The following is a 10,994-nucleotide window of genomic DNA, read 5'->3' as shown; positions in this document are numbered from 1 at the left end:
GCAGGGGGAGGTGGAAAATCCCTGAGGGGTGATCAGGGCTGGCAGCTGCCACTAACAGCGCTGAACAATTGGGGCCAGTGCTGGATGCCGGCAGTGGGTGTAAGTGGTAGCTCCAGCTCCAGCAGCAGGTGAAAGCAGGGCCAGCACTGACAGCAGGTGTGAGCACTGGGTAGAACCACAGTGTGGGGGAGCAAAGAATTTTCAGTAACCACCAGAGGCTTACACTGATGACAGTGACTGGCTCCCCTCCTTTGTCTAGTGCCCCTGCTCACCTACTCCACCATCCTGCCATGGTTGATGCCTGCCATGTTCTACAACCACCCCTGGTCATCAGTGCACATCATAGAGACTAGCTGTTTGATTGTTTGGTTATTTCACCATTCAGTCTATTTGCATATTAGGGTTTTAGATAGATAGATAGATAGATAGATAAATAGATAGATAGATAGATAGATAGATAGATAGATAGATAGATAGATAGATAGAGATAGGCGGTGCCCTTATTCTTTCATGAATCCCATAATAAACATAAAAAGTGTACATGACTTTCTCATTTCTGGTGACCAGGCCAATCTACTAATTAGAAGCAGTAGCTTCTACATTTGTATTTCAGCTAGTTCTATTAGTTATGTTCCCGCAAAGTAACACATGCACACACATTCACAAACATGCACAAAATGCATAGTTTATAGGCCATTGCTATTTGATATGATCAATAAAAGAATAACACGTCAGAACCACTCTGGAGTTAAGCTAAACTACCCCATGTATCTTGCAATTCATGACAAACTAAGAAAATTCACACATGCATACACACTCTTTGTCCCTCCAGTAAGTTAGCATATTGTATTTGGCTTTCTTTGGGGGCCTCGGAACAACTGTTTATGCTGTAGATTTTATCCCTATTATCATTTCTACTGCCAATACTAAAAACGGAATCACTGTCAGGAGAGGCTCTTAGACATTTCAATAGCAAAGCTGCTTTCTTTAAGCCCTTAGGCTGATACTCCAACCCTAATGCCTCTCAGGATACATCCTCTTGTTTATTTCTCCATATCCACATATGAGTATTCATACTCACATTTCTTTTGAAGAAAAATTTAACCTCTGTCCCATAAGATCACCTGAAATAGGGCAGCGTTCCAGCAGTTGGGTTGTTCTCTACATTTGTCCCTAAAGGGCTGAACAGATGGTGCACCCTTCCCCACAGAAATGCTCAGAGAAGGAACACCCTGAGGCTATAATGTGAGAGGAAGCTGTTTCCTTTTATGAAAACTGTTATATTTGAGTTAGTATTAGATTTGGGAATACAAAAGCAGGAAGGGGATAGATAGAGAAAAGCTGCCATACGGTAATAGCTTATAGGAAGAGCAGAGAGGAGAAATTAGTAGCATCTGGTAACAGGAGGAAATGATGACATTAAAATTCATGTTCAGGAGTTTAAGCCATGATAACCTTTCACATCCCTTGTATCTCTTTGACATTAAATGCTAGTGAATACCTCCAATGGTGAAGGTAGAGGAAGGGGATATTTTAATGACACTGAAGGCTATTAGCCCCTCATCAGACATAGGGTTTCCAAATATTTCCTCCCATTTTGTAGGTTTTCTTTCTATCTCATAGATCGAACTATAACTCAAAAGTAAAAACAAACAAATAAAACAAAAATAGCCATATTAAAAAATAGGCAAAGGATTTGAATAGCTATTTCTCTAAAGAAGACATACAGATGATCTATAGATATAAGAAAAGGTGCTCAATATCACCAATCATCAGGGGCATGCAAATCAAAACAAAATGTTAAGTCATTTCAAACTTGGTAGAATACCTATTATTAAAGCAAAACAAAATCTATAATAATAAAAGCATAATATGCCAATTAGACCAGACAGCCGAATGTCCTTTGGACATCCTTCCAGACAAAGTTGCAGTGGCTGTGAAGGCCAAGGGCAGGCAGCCATGGCAGCTAGCAGCAGGCAGCAGCAGCGGGGTGATAGGGGAGTTGCCTTCCCCTGATAAGTCCGGTTGCCTTTTGCGGAAGGAGGCCATTAGTGGGACATCCCCTGAGGGCTCCCAACTGTGAGAGGGGCAGGCTGGGCTGCCCCCCCCCCCAATGCACAAATTTTCATGCCTCTAGTAAATAAATAATACACACACACACACACACACACACACACACACACACACAAAAAGCCCAAAGGTAAGTGTTGGAGAGTATTTAGGGAAATTTGTGCCCATGCACACTTTTGGTGGAAATGTAAAGTAATGTAGCAGCTATGGAGAAGAGCATCAGAGAGGTTCCCAAAAATAAATTAAACAAACAACTGCCCTAGGAGAGATCCAAGATGGCTGCGCCCAGGTGAACACCTAGCCGCAGCCGCACACAACAATTTCAATAAAATACAACTAAAATATAAAACGGACATTGCCCAGAACTACAGGAAGGTTGACTGACTGGAAATTCTACAGCGAGAAGCAAGGAGAAAACCAGAAGGAGGCGCGGAGGAGCTGGAAAAGCCCAAGGTACGGAGACGTGGCGCGCGGAGAGGACGGAGCCGGAGAGGAGGGAGGCCGAGTGCCTGGCGGGCGTTCCTGAGCGGAAAGGAGAGAAAAGCTCCGACTGTGCTGGGCCCCCAACTGCTCTGAACCCCGGTTCTGGGCCAGACCCCGGGGACTCAGGCTCAGCCATAGGGAGCTGGGCTGTAAGGCGGAACCCCGGGGAGAGGCGAAAGGAGGTCCCCGAGGCGCGCAAATTGCGCGCAGAGAAGGGACGGTCAGCTGTGCCGCGGGATTGCCCTGACGGGAAGGAGACTGGGGCTCCAGACTGCTCTGAACGCCACCTCCAACTCCACTTCCAACTGAACTGAACCCCAATACCGTGCTCATTGGGGGAGAGCATAGACTGTTTGGCAGCAGGCGAAAATCGAGGGCACCTTTCTCTCAGAGGCGCTGGCAGCAGCGAGCACTGAAGGACCCGCATAGGGCGGGGCTGACAGAAGCCAAAGCTGCAGGCTCCACCCTGAAACCCCGTCCCATCTGTAACTGCGAAATGCGACAACAAAATAGATCACAAACGAAAGAAATGGAGGACAAAAAGAGTCTGGATATAGAGTTCAAATCTACGCTTATAAGTTTTTTCAAGAATTTCTTAGAAAAGATGGATAAGGGCTACGAGGATATGAAAAGAGATCAACTAGAATTAATAAGGAGTCAACAAGAAATGATAAGGGATCAACAAGAAATAAAGAATACATTGTCTGAAATAAAAAATATTTTACTGAGTCCTAAAAACAGAAGGGAAGATCGCAAGAATCAAGTCAAAGATTTGGAACATAAAGAGCCAGAAGACACTCCTCCACAGAAGCTAGAAGGCAAGAGAATCCAGAAAATTGAAGATAATGTAAGAAACCTCTGGGACAACTTCAAGCGAACCAACATCAGAATTATGGGGGTCCCAGAAGATGAGAGAGAGCAAGATATGGAAAACATACTGAAAGAAATAGTGACAGAAAACTTCCCCTACCTGGTGAAAGAATTAGACTTACAAGTCCAGGAAGCGCACAGAACTCCAAACAAAAGGAATCCAAAGAGGACCACACCGAGACACATCATTATTAAAATTCCAAGAGCAAAAGACAAAGAGAGAATATTAAAAGAAGCAAGAGCAAAGAAGGTAGTAACCTACAAAGGAGCACCTATACGATTGTCAGCTGACTTCTCAACAGAAACCATGCAGGCCAGAAGGGAATGGCAAGAAATATTCAAGGTGATGAATAGCAAGAACCTACAGCCAAAAATAATCTACCCAGCAAAGCTATCACTCAGAATCGAAGGCCAGATAAAGAGCTTCACTAATAAAAAAAAGCTAAAGGAGTTCATCACCACCAAACCAGAATTATATGAATTGCTGAAGGGGGTTCTTTCAGAAGAGAAAGTAAACAAAGATAAAAATTATGAACAACAAATACATAATTATCAACAAGTGAATCTAAAAACCAAGGAAATTAAAAAAATCTGATGAACAATATTAACTGTTGAATATAATAGAATCAGAGGTATGGAAGGGGAGTGAACTGACGATTCTTGGGGTAAAGGGGAGAAGGGGGCGTGGGAAGAGACTGAACATAAACTATGCACCTATGGATGAGGACAATGGGGAGAGGGGAAAGGGCAGAGGGTGGGATGGGAACCTGGTGGAGGAGAGCAATGGTGGGTGGGGGGAAAGGAACATTTGTAATAATATGAACAATAAAAACTTATTAAAAAACAAACAAACAAACAAAAAAAACAAACAACTGCCCTAAGATCCCACTTCTGTGTATATATCCAATATAACTGAAATCAGAATCTCAAGGAAAACTTTGTACTTTCATGTTTGTTGTAGCAGTACTCACCAGAGGCAAATATAGAAATGAGCCAAATATGTATTCTTCACCAAATGAATAAATAAAATGTGTGACAACATGGATAATCTTGAAAGACCTAATTCTAAATGAAATAAGCCAGTCACAGAGCAAATATTGCAGGAGTGCACCTATATGAGATATCTAATGCAATCAAATTCATTGAATTAGTAGGATGGTGGATGCCAGGAGCTGGTGGCTGGGGGAAGAGGGAAATTGTTCTGTGGGTATGGAGTTTCTGATATGCTTAGTGAATAAATTATTTTCTAGAGATGTACTATACAACCTAGTTTCTTTATCAATACAGTATGTGTACTTCAAAATTTGTTGAGAGATAGATATCATGTTAAATGTTCTTACCACCAATAAATACGTACACACATACATACTCTTTCTGCTGCCATCTTGGTTCTGTATTCCTTTGTAAAATGTCCAGTGAAGCCACGGAAACTGTCCCGGCCATAGGGCAGGAATTTCCACCGCCCCAGCCTGCGACACAGTCGGAATCTAACCATGATGAATCAGTACCAGAGCTTGAGGAACAAGATACCACATGATAAACCCAGCAGCTGAGATCCAAGAAGAAACAATCATTAAGAAAAAAAACAGAGCCAGAGTGAAAAGAGGCATGGAAGACTGTGGCCAAATGTGTCTTGGCCGGGTTACTGGGGTTGCTAGGGAACAACCCAGAAATCCAAGACTATCCTCTTTATCATCACAAAACCAGGTGTCTATAAGAGCCCAGCTTAGATACCTACATAGTTTTTGGGGAAGCCAAGATCAGTGATTCATCTCAGCCAGCACAGCTAGAAGCTGCAGAGAGATTCAAAGTTTAGTGAAGCTAGACATTTCAAGAAAACACACCGAGTACAACTATGCAAGAGGAGAGTGAAGAGGAAGATGTTGATGAAATAGGTGTGGAAGTTAAAAACATAAAACTGGTCATATCACAAGGAAATGTGTTGAGAGTGAAGGCAGTTCAAGCCCTGAAGAACAATGGTAGTGATTCTGTAAATGCTATTATGGAACTAACAATGTAACCATCTAAAAATGAGAAGCTTTTTCTGGTTTAAAAAAAGTAACTGCAGCCTGCCTGGTATGGATCAGTGGTTGAGCATCTACTCATGAACCAAGAGGTTACTGGTTTGATTTCCAGTTAGAAATGCCCTAGTTCCAGGTTTAATTCACAGTAGAGGGAGGATATGCAGGAGGCAGCTGATGGATGATGTTTCTCTCTCATCAATGTTTCTATCTATTCCTTTCCCTTCATCTCTCTAAAAATCAATAAAGACATTTTTTTTTAAGAGTAACCTCAGCTTGGGTTGAAATTTGTACTTTTCTATCATTAATAGAATTATGACTTCTTTGGGATGAAAATGTAAATACATGAATGTAGTATGTTAAAAAAGTGATATTAGAGCAAGTTTTAGTCAATTTTAGAAGAAAAAAGTGGTTTCTCAAAAATTCTATGTAGAACTAAAATTCTCTCCTATATGGCAACAAAAGATATTCTCAAACATGTAAAGTTTCAAAAAATGAGAATATTGGTGAATATTGACTTCTCAGAAAAACAAAACACTAAATATATATTTCAGCCTAATAAAATATAAATAAAAATTAATAAATAAAACATGGCAGTATTCCTGTATGAAGAGGTAGCTGATTATGAATGTGTTAAACATAAAACTAAATAAAAATCAATACTGTAAATATTTATCATAAAATTAAACATAAACTTAAGTAACATAAAATACAGTGTTAATGCTAGTAAGAATTCCATAAATAAGAATTAATTTTACAAAAGCACATTGTTTGGACTTGGAACAAGAAACTAAAAAAGTGTTATTGATTTAATTTAGAAAATAAGTCAAACATTATTTTGAAAAGCATAAGAGCCAACTAGTGGAAATAAGAAGAATAATTACCTTTCACATCACTGTAGAAGATAAGAAGCAAGCATATAGATTCCACATGACAAATGACAAGAGGCAAATGCAACAAAAAGAAATATAAAAAACAAAACTGAGAACATAAAACAAAGTGACAGAATTAAGGCTACACATAACAGTGATAACAGTAAAGGAAATTGCTTTAAACTATTCTGTTTTTTGGAAGGAAATATTCTCAGAAAGAATGACAAAACTAAATCAAAATTTAAAACAACTCAGGAAAAAGACATAGAAATGTTTTAAGTAAAAGAATGGGTAAAGTTTCATCATGGAAAAACAAAAAGCAATCCCAAATGGAAATGCTAATAGCAAACAGGGAAGAATTTAAGGGAAGCACAACAGCTAAGAAGATTAGGGTCATTTTGTATTTCTAAAACAATCACTCAACCTTGCAAACCAAATGGTATTAAATCCTTGTGCATTAAATAATGTCACAACAAAATATATAAAGTAAATGTTAATAAATAAAGTTATAATAGGGAATTACACAGGTTAAGTATACAAAATATGTGCATATTTACAGCATTGTATAATTACCTTAATAATCATTACTATTTGACTAATCAAAGCTTTTTTAGGAATTAATTACTTCATTTAAAAATAACTATACTACCACTGAACAGAGAAATTCACTTATAAACAATTTGATCCCCCTTTTTTGAATAAAGATACAATAATTTTACAATCTTTTCCTATCACATTTACCCCACTTTTTATTAGGAATGGAGTAAACTAAGTAAAAATAAATTAATGTCTCATTACTTTTTAAAATTTGGATTTGGCAAATTTTTTAAACCTCAAAAGATGTAGAAAGAAAATATAAATGAGCATCAATATATACTTTACCTTTCCTTAGATTTACCAAATAAACATAATTTCACATTTGCCATGTGTTCTCTCTATCTTTTCTCTTCTTCCTCTCTTTCTCTCTCTCTCTCTCTCTCTCTCTCTCTCTCTCTCTCTCTCTCTCTCTCATTTTTTCTTCTGAATCATTAAAAATTTTAAACTTCATAACACTTTATTACTAAACTAGAGGCCTGGTGCATATATTCATGCACAGATGGGGTCCCTCCAGATGGCCTGCCCAGATTGGGCTGAAAATTGTAGTCTAATGCTTCTTGCAACTCCTAACTGCCACTCTTGCTCATCATCGCTGCTGCTCTGCCCTGCATCTGGTGCCCCTTGGTCAGCTGAGCAGTGCTTCCACTGTGGGGTGCACTGACCACCAGTGGCAGCTCCTGCATTGAGCATCTGCCCCCTGTTGGTCAGGGCGCGTCATAGTGACTGGTCAACAAGTTGACTAGTTGCTTAGGCTTTTATATAGATAGGTGGTTCCAAGATTCTTCCAAGAAGGTTTATTTCATAATTTATTTTCCACTTGAGAAAGTATGTTGTGTGTGTATCTGTGGCATTCTCTTACTCTTGCCAGGAAAGAAGCTTTACTTTCCTAATCATGTTTTTACTAAAATCTAACTGCACCTAAAAGTCACTTTCAATAGGGAAACCGATTTCATGCACCTTTTCAAATGTTAAGCAGATTATCCTGCTATTTTTTTTTTTTTGTTTGTTTCTTTTGTTTTGGTCAGTGTGACCAGATGTCATTAATTTTTCCCACAAAAATTTATCCCATCTATAAGATTCAGGACCTTAGAAATACAGGGTGGGGCTAAAGTAGGTTTATAGTTGTGCATATGGGAAATAACACAATAATTAATAAATAATAATATAAGAATAATCTGTGTTTAGCATACTCATGACTATCTTGCCCACCCTGTGCTTTATTTAAATTCATTGTTTCACCTTTGTTCTTTTTAGAGTTAACAATATTAAAAGAATGCACAATATTTAAAGTCCAGTAGGGTAGACAAAACCTGGTTGTTCAAGGTGAAGCAAAATTATTAAATTATAACAAATTTACTTTGGAATAACTAATATCTTTTTTATTTTCCTTCATGATATCTACTTACACTGACACCAGGGTCTAGATACACTCACCAGTAGGTTAGCTTGCTGCTGGGGTCTGGCCAATTAGGACTGGGCAAGATGGGCTGGATATACCTGGGAGTCCTCCAGCATGTTTTCCTGGTCCCAATTATGTAATGATGGGGTCCTTGATTGTGAAAGGGCACAGGCCAGGCTGAGGGACCCCACTGGTGCATGAATTCATGCACAGGGCTTCTAGACTATTATAAAATGACTAGAGGCCCAATGCATGAAATTTGTGCAAGATTAGGCCTTCCTGCTCCTGGTTGCTGGCATCGGCTTCCCTATGGCACCCGGGATTCAGGCTTCCCTCACAGTCCCAGCTTCATTTAGAAAGATTTCTGGAAGGACATCCTGTATAATTAGCATATTATGCTTTTATTATTATAGATTATTATAGGTAATGATTCTACTGTTTTCAAGTTATCACAAAACTGAATATCTATTTTTCCATTTTAAAATTAAAAAATGTATATTGGCATAAATACTTAGATTTTAAAGATATATTTTAGATAATTATAGAATATAATAAATGTACGAAATGGAGCACATAGCAGTAGCTCAGAGCTTATGCTTGTTTTATGACTTAACATGTAATTGAACTTAAATCATCTTATTATTTTATTTTATATATTTTTCCTTCTCTGACTTAAGCTAAATCTTTGTTTCACATAAATTAGAGGCTCTGCTGAAACCAGAGTGGTAGAGAGTCGGTCTGCGGACTGAAAGGTCCCAGGTTCGATTCTGGTCAAAGGCATGTACATTGGTTGTGGGCACATCCCGGGTAGGGGGTGTGCAAGAGGCGACTGGTCGATGTTTCTCTCTCATCAACGTTTCTAGCTCTCTATCTCTCTCCCTTCCTCTCTGTAACTTCAGGAAAAAGGATGCCTTTATTTAAAAAAATTAAAATGTGTTTTTATTGATTTCAGAGATGAAGGGAAAGGGAGAGAGAGATAGAAACATCAATGATGAGAGAGAATTATTGGTCAACTACCTCTTTCATGCCCTTACTGGAGATCGAGCCCACAACCTAGGCATGTGCCTAGACTAAGAATTGAGTCATGACCTCCTGGTTCAAAGGATAACCACTGAGCAATGCTGGCCAAGGGGCATGTCTTTAATTAGGCCTACTGTGTAGCTGTGATTTCAACATGTAAAAGGACAAGATAAATACACACTCACCTCTCCTTATACACCTCCTATTCCCAGAGGATTTTTTCTTTAGGTAGCTGATCCCATCTGTTTATCTGACTATTGTCTATAGACATCAAGCTAATTGGATGGCTTTTCTTTCCCTTTGCCTTCTTGCAGTTCCGTGAGAGGCACTATTTGAGCATCATAAATCTCCATCAGTCTGGTATAGCACTGGCTGCTTAGCTCCAAGTTAGGAAGCTTGTGAATTCTGATGATTTATGGTTTTAATCTTTTCTATAAATGAGTGTGGAGACTATGCAACAGGCCCCCATTTACAAAGAAAACAGCAGATAAATAAGTAAATAGATAAATAGATACATGACAAATAGATAGATAATCATAATAACATTGAGATTAAGATATAATGTTAGAAGATAATTAAGATGGAAGGAAAACATTTTTAAAAGTCTTCTTATGAGGGTGGTTAGCAAACTGGTATGTGCTCTATCTGTAAATTTCTATGGATGAATGATTGTAATATGCAGGGTTGTAGTATTGTATCCACAGTACTAATGCATTAGAGTACACCCATTATCTCATTGTCTGTGGCATTCTTTGAATAAAGGCTCCTATATCAGCACATTTTTTGAAATCACAATGTGAGTTAAGGATATTAGAGATGCAAGATGCTTTTATCTTTTTTATTAAATATATTGGGCACATATTATGTAATTTATAAAGTACATGTTAATTTGATACATTTATATATAGTAATATGATTGTCATTGTAGATATATTTAACACCTTTATCACATTTTATAAGTATCCTTTCTCTTTAGAGCTTTGAATAATTAAGTTTTAGATGTTCTTTAGTGCTACAAAAGAGTAACAATAGGAAATAAGCCATGGAGATCTCATACTCAAGTATAATGAATATAGAAACAATATTTTACTATAATCATCAAACTTGGGTAGGAAGATGCATAAAAGTTAGTTTTATCTATGCCTAAGATTATTTAAGTATTTTTGGCCAAAGTTATAGTAATAGTTGTTGGCACAGAAGAAAGTATAATGAAAGATTCAATTTTTCACTCTTTCTCAAATATATCATGCTGTGTGTTAATACATACTGTATTAATATTCAACGTTAAAATAAATAACCAATTTAAATATGCATATCTGACAGTTTTACATAAATCCTATCTTCAACAACAAAACATATTTAAAACATATTTAAAATATATATTTTATTGATTTTTTTACAGAAAGGAAGAGAGAGGAATAGAGAGTTAGAAACATCAATGAGAGAGAAATATCGATCAGCTGCCTCCTGCACACCTCCCACTGGAGATGTGGCCACAATCAAGGTACATGCCCTTGATTAGAATCAAACCAGGGACCCTTGAGTCCACAGGCCGACGCCCTATCCACTGAGCCAAACCGATTTCGGCATAAAACATATTTTAAACTTCTTGGAAAAGTAATGGTGATGCTGGTTTATTAGTTTATTGTGAAAACCTCATTG

General features: G+C 38.0%; 1 pseudogene; it reads left to right on the top strand.

Annotated features, from left to right (window-relative positions):
- The first annotated feature begins 4,831 nt into the window (after positions 1–4,831).
- On the top strand, positions 4,832–5,443 carry LOC118713336 (annotated as a pseudogene).
- The last annotated feature ends 5,551 nt before the right edge of the window (positions 5,444–10,994 follow it).

The sequence above is a fragment of the Pipistrellus kuhlii genome, unplaced genomic scaffold, assembly GCF_014108245.1.
Source record: "Pipistrellus kuhlii isolate mPipKuh1 unplaced genomic scaffold, mPipKuh1.p scaffold_m20_p_9, whole genome shotgun sequence".
Lineage (NCBI taxonomy): Eukaryota > Metazoa > Chordata > Mammalia > Chiroptera > Vespertilionidae > Pipistrellus > Pipistrellus kuhlii.
Note: the sequence above shows the minus strand (reverse complement) of the source record. Positions and strands in the feature narration are given on the sequence as shown.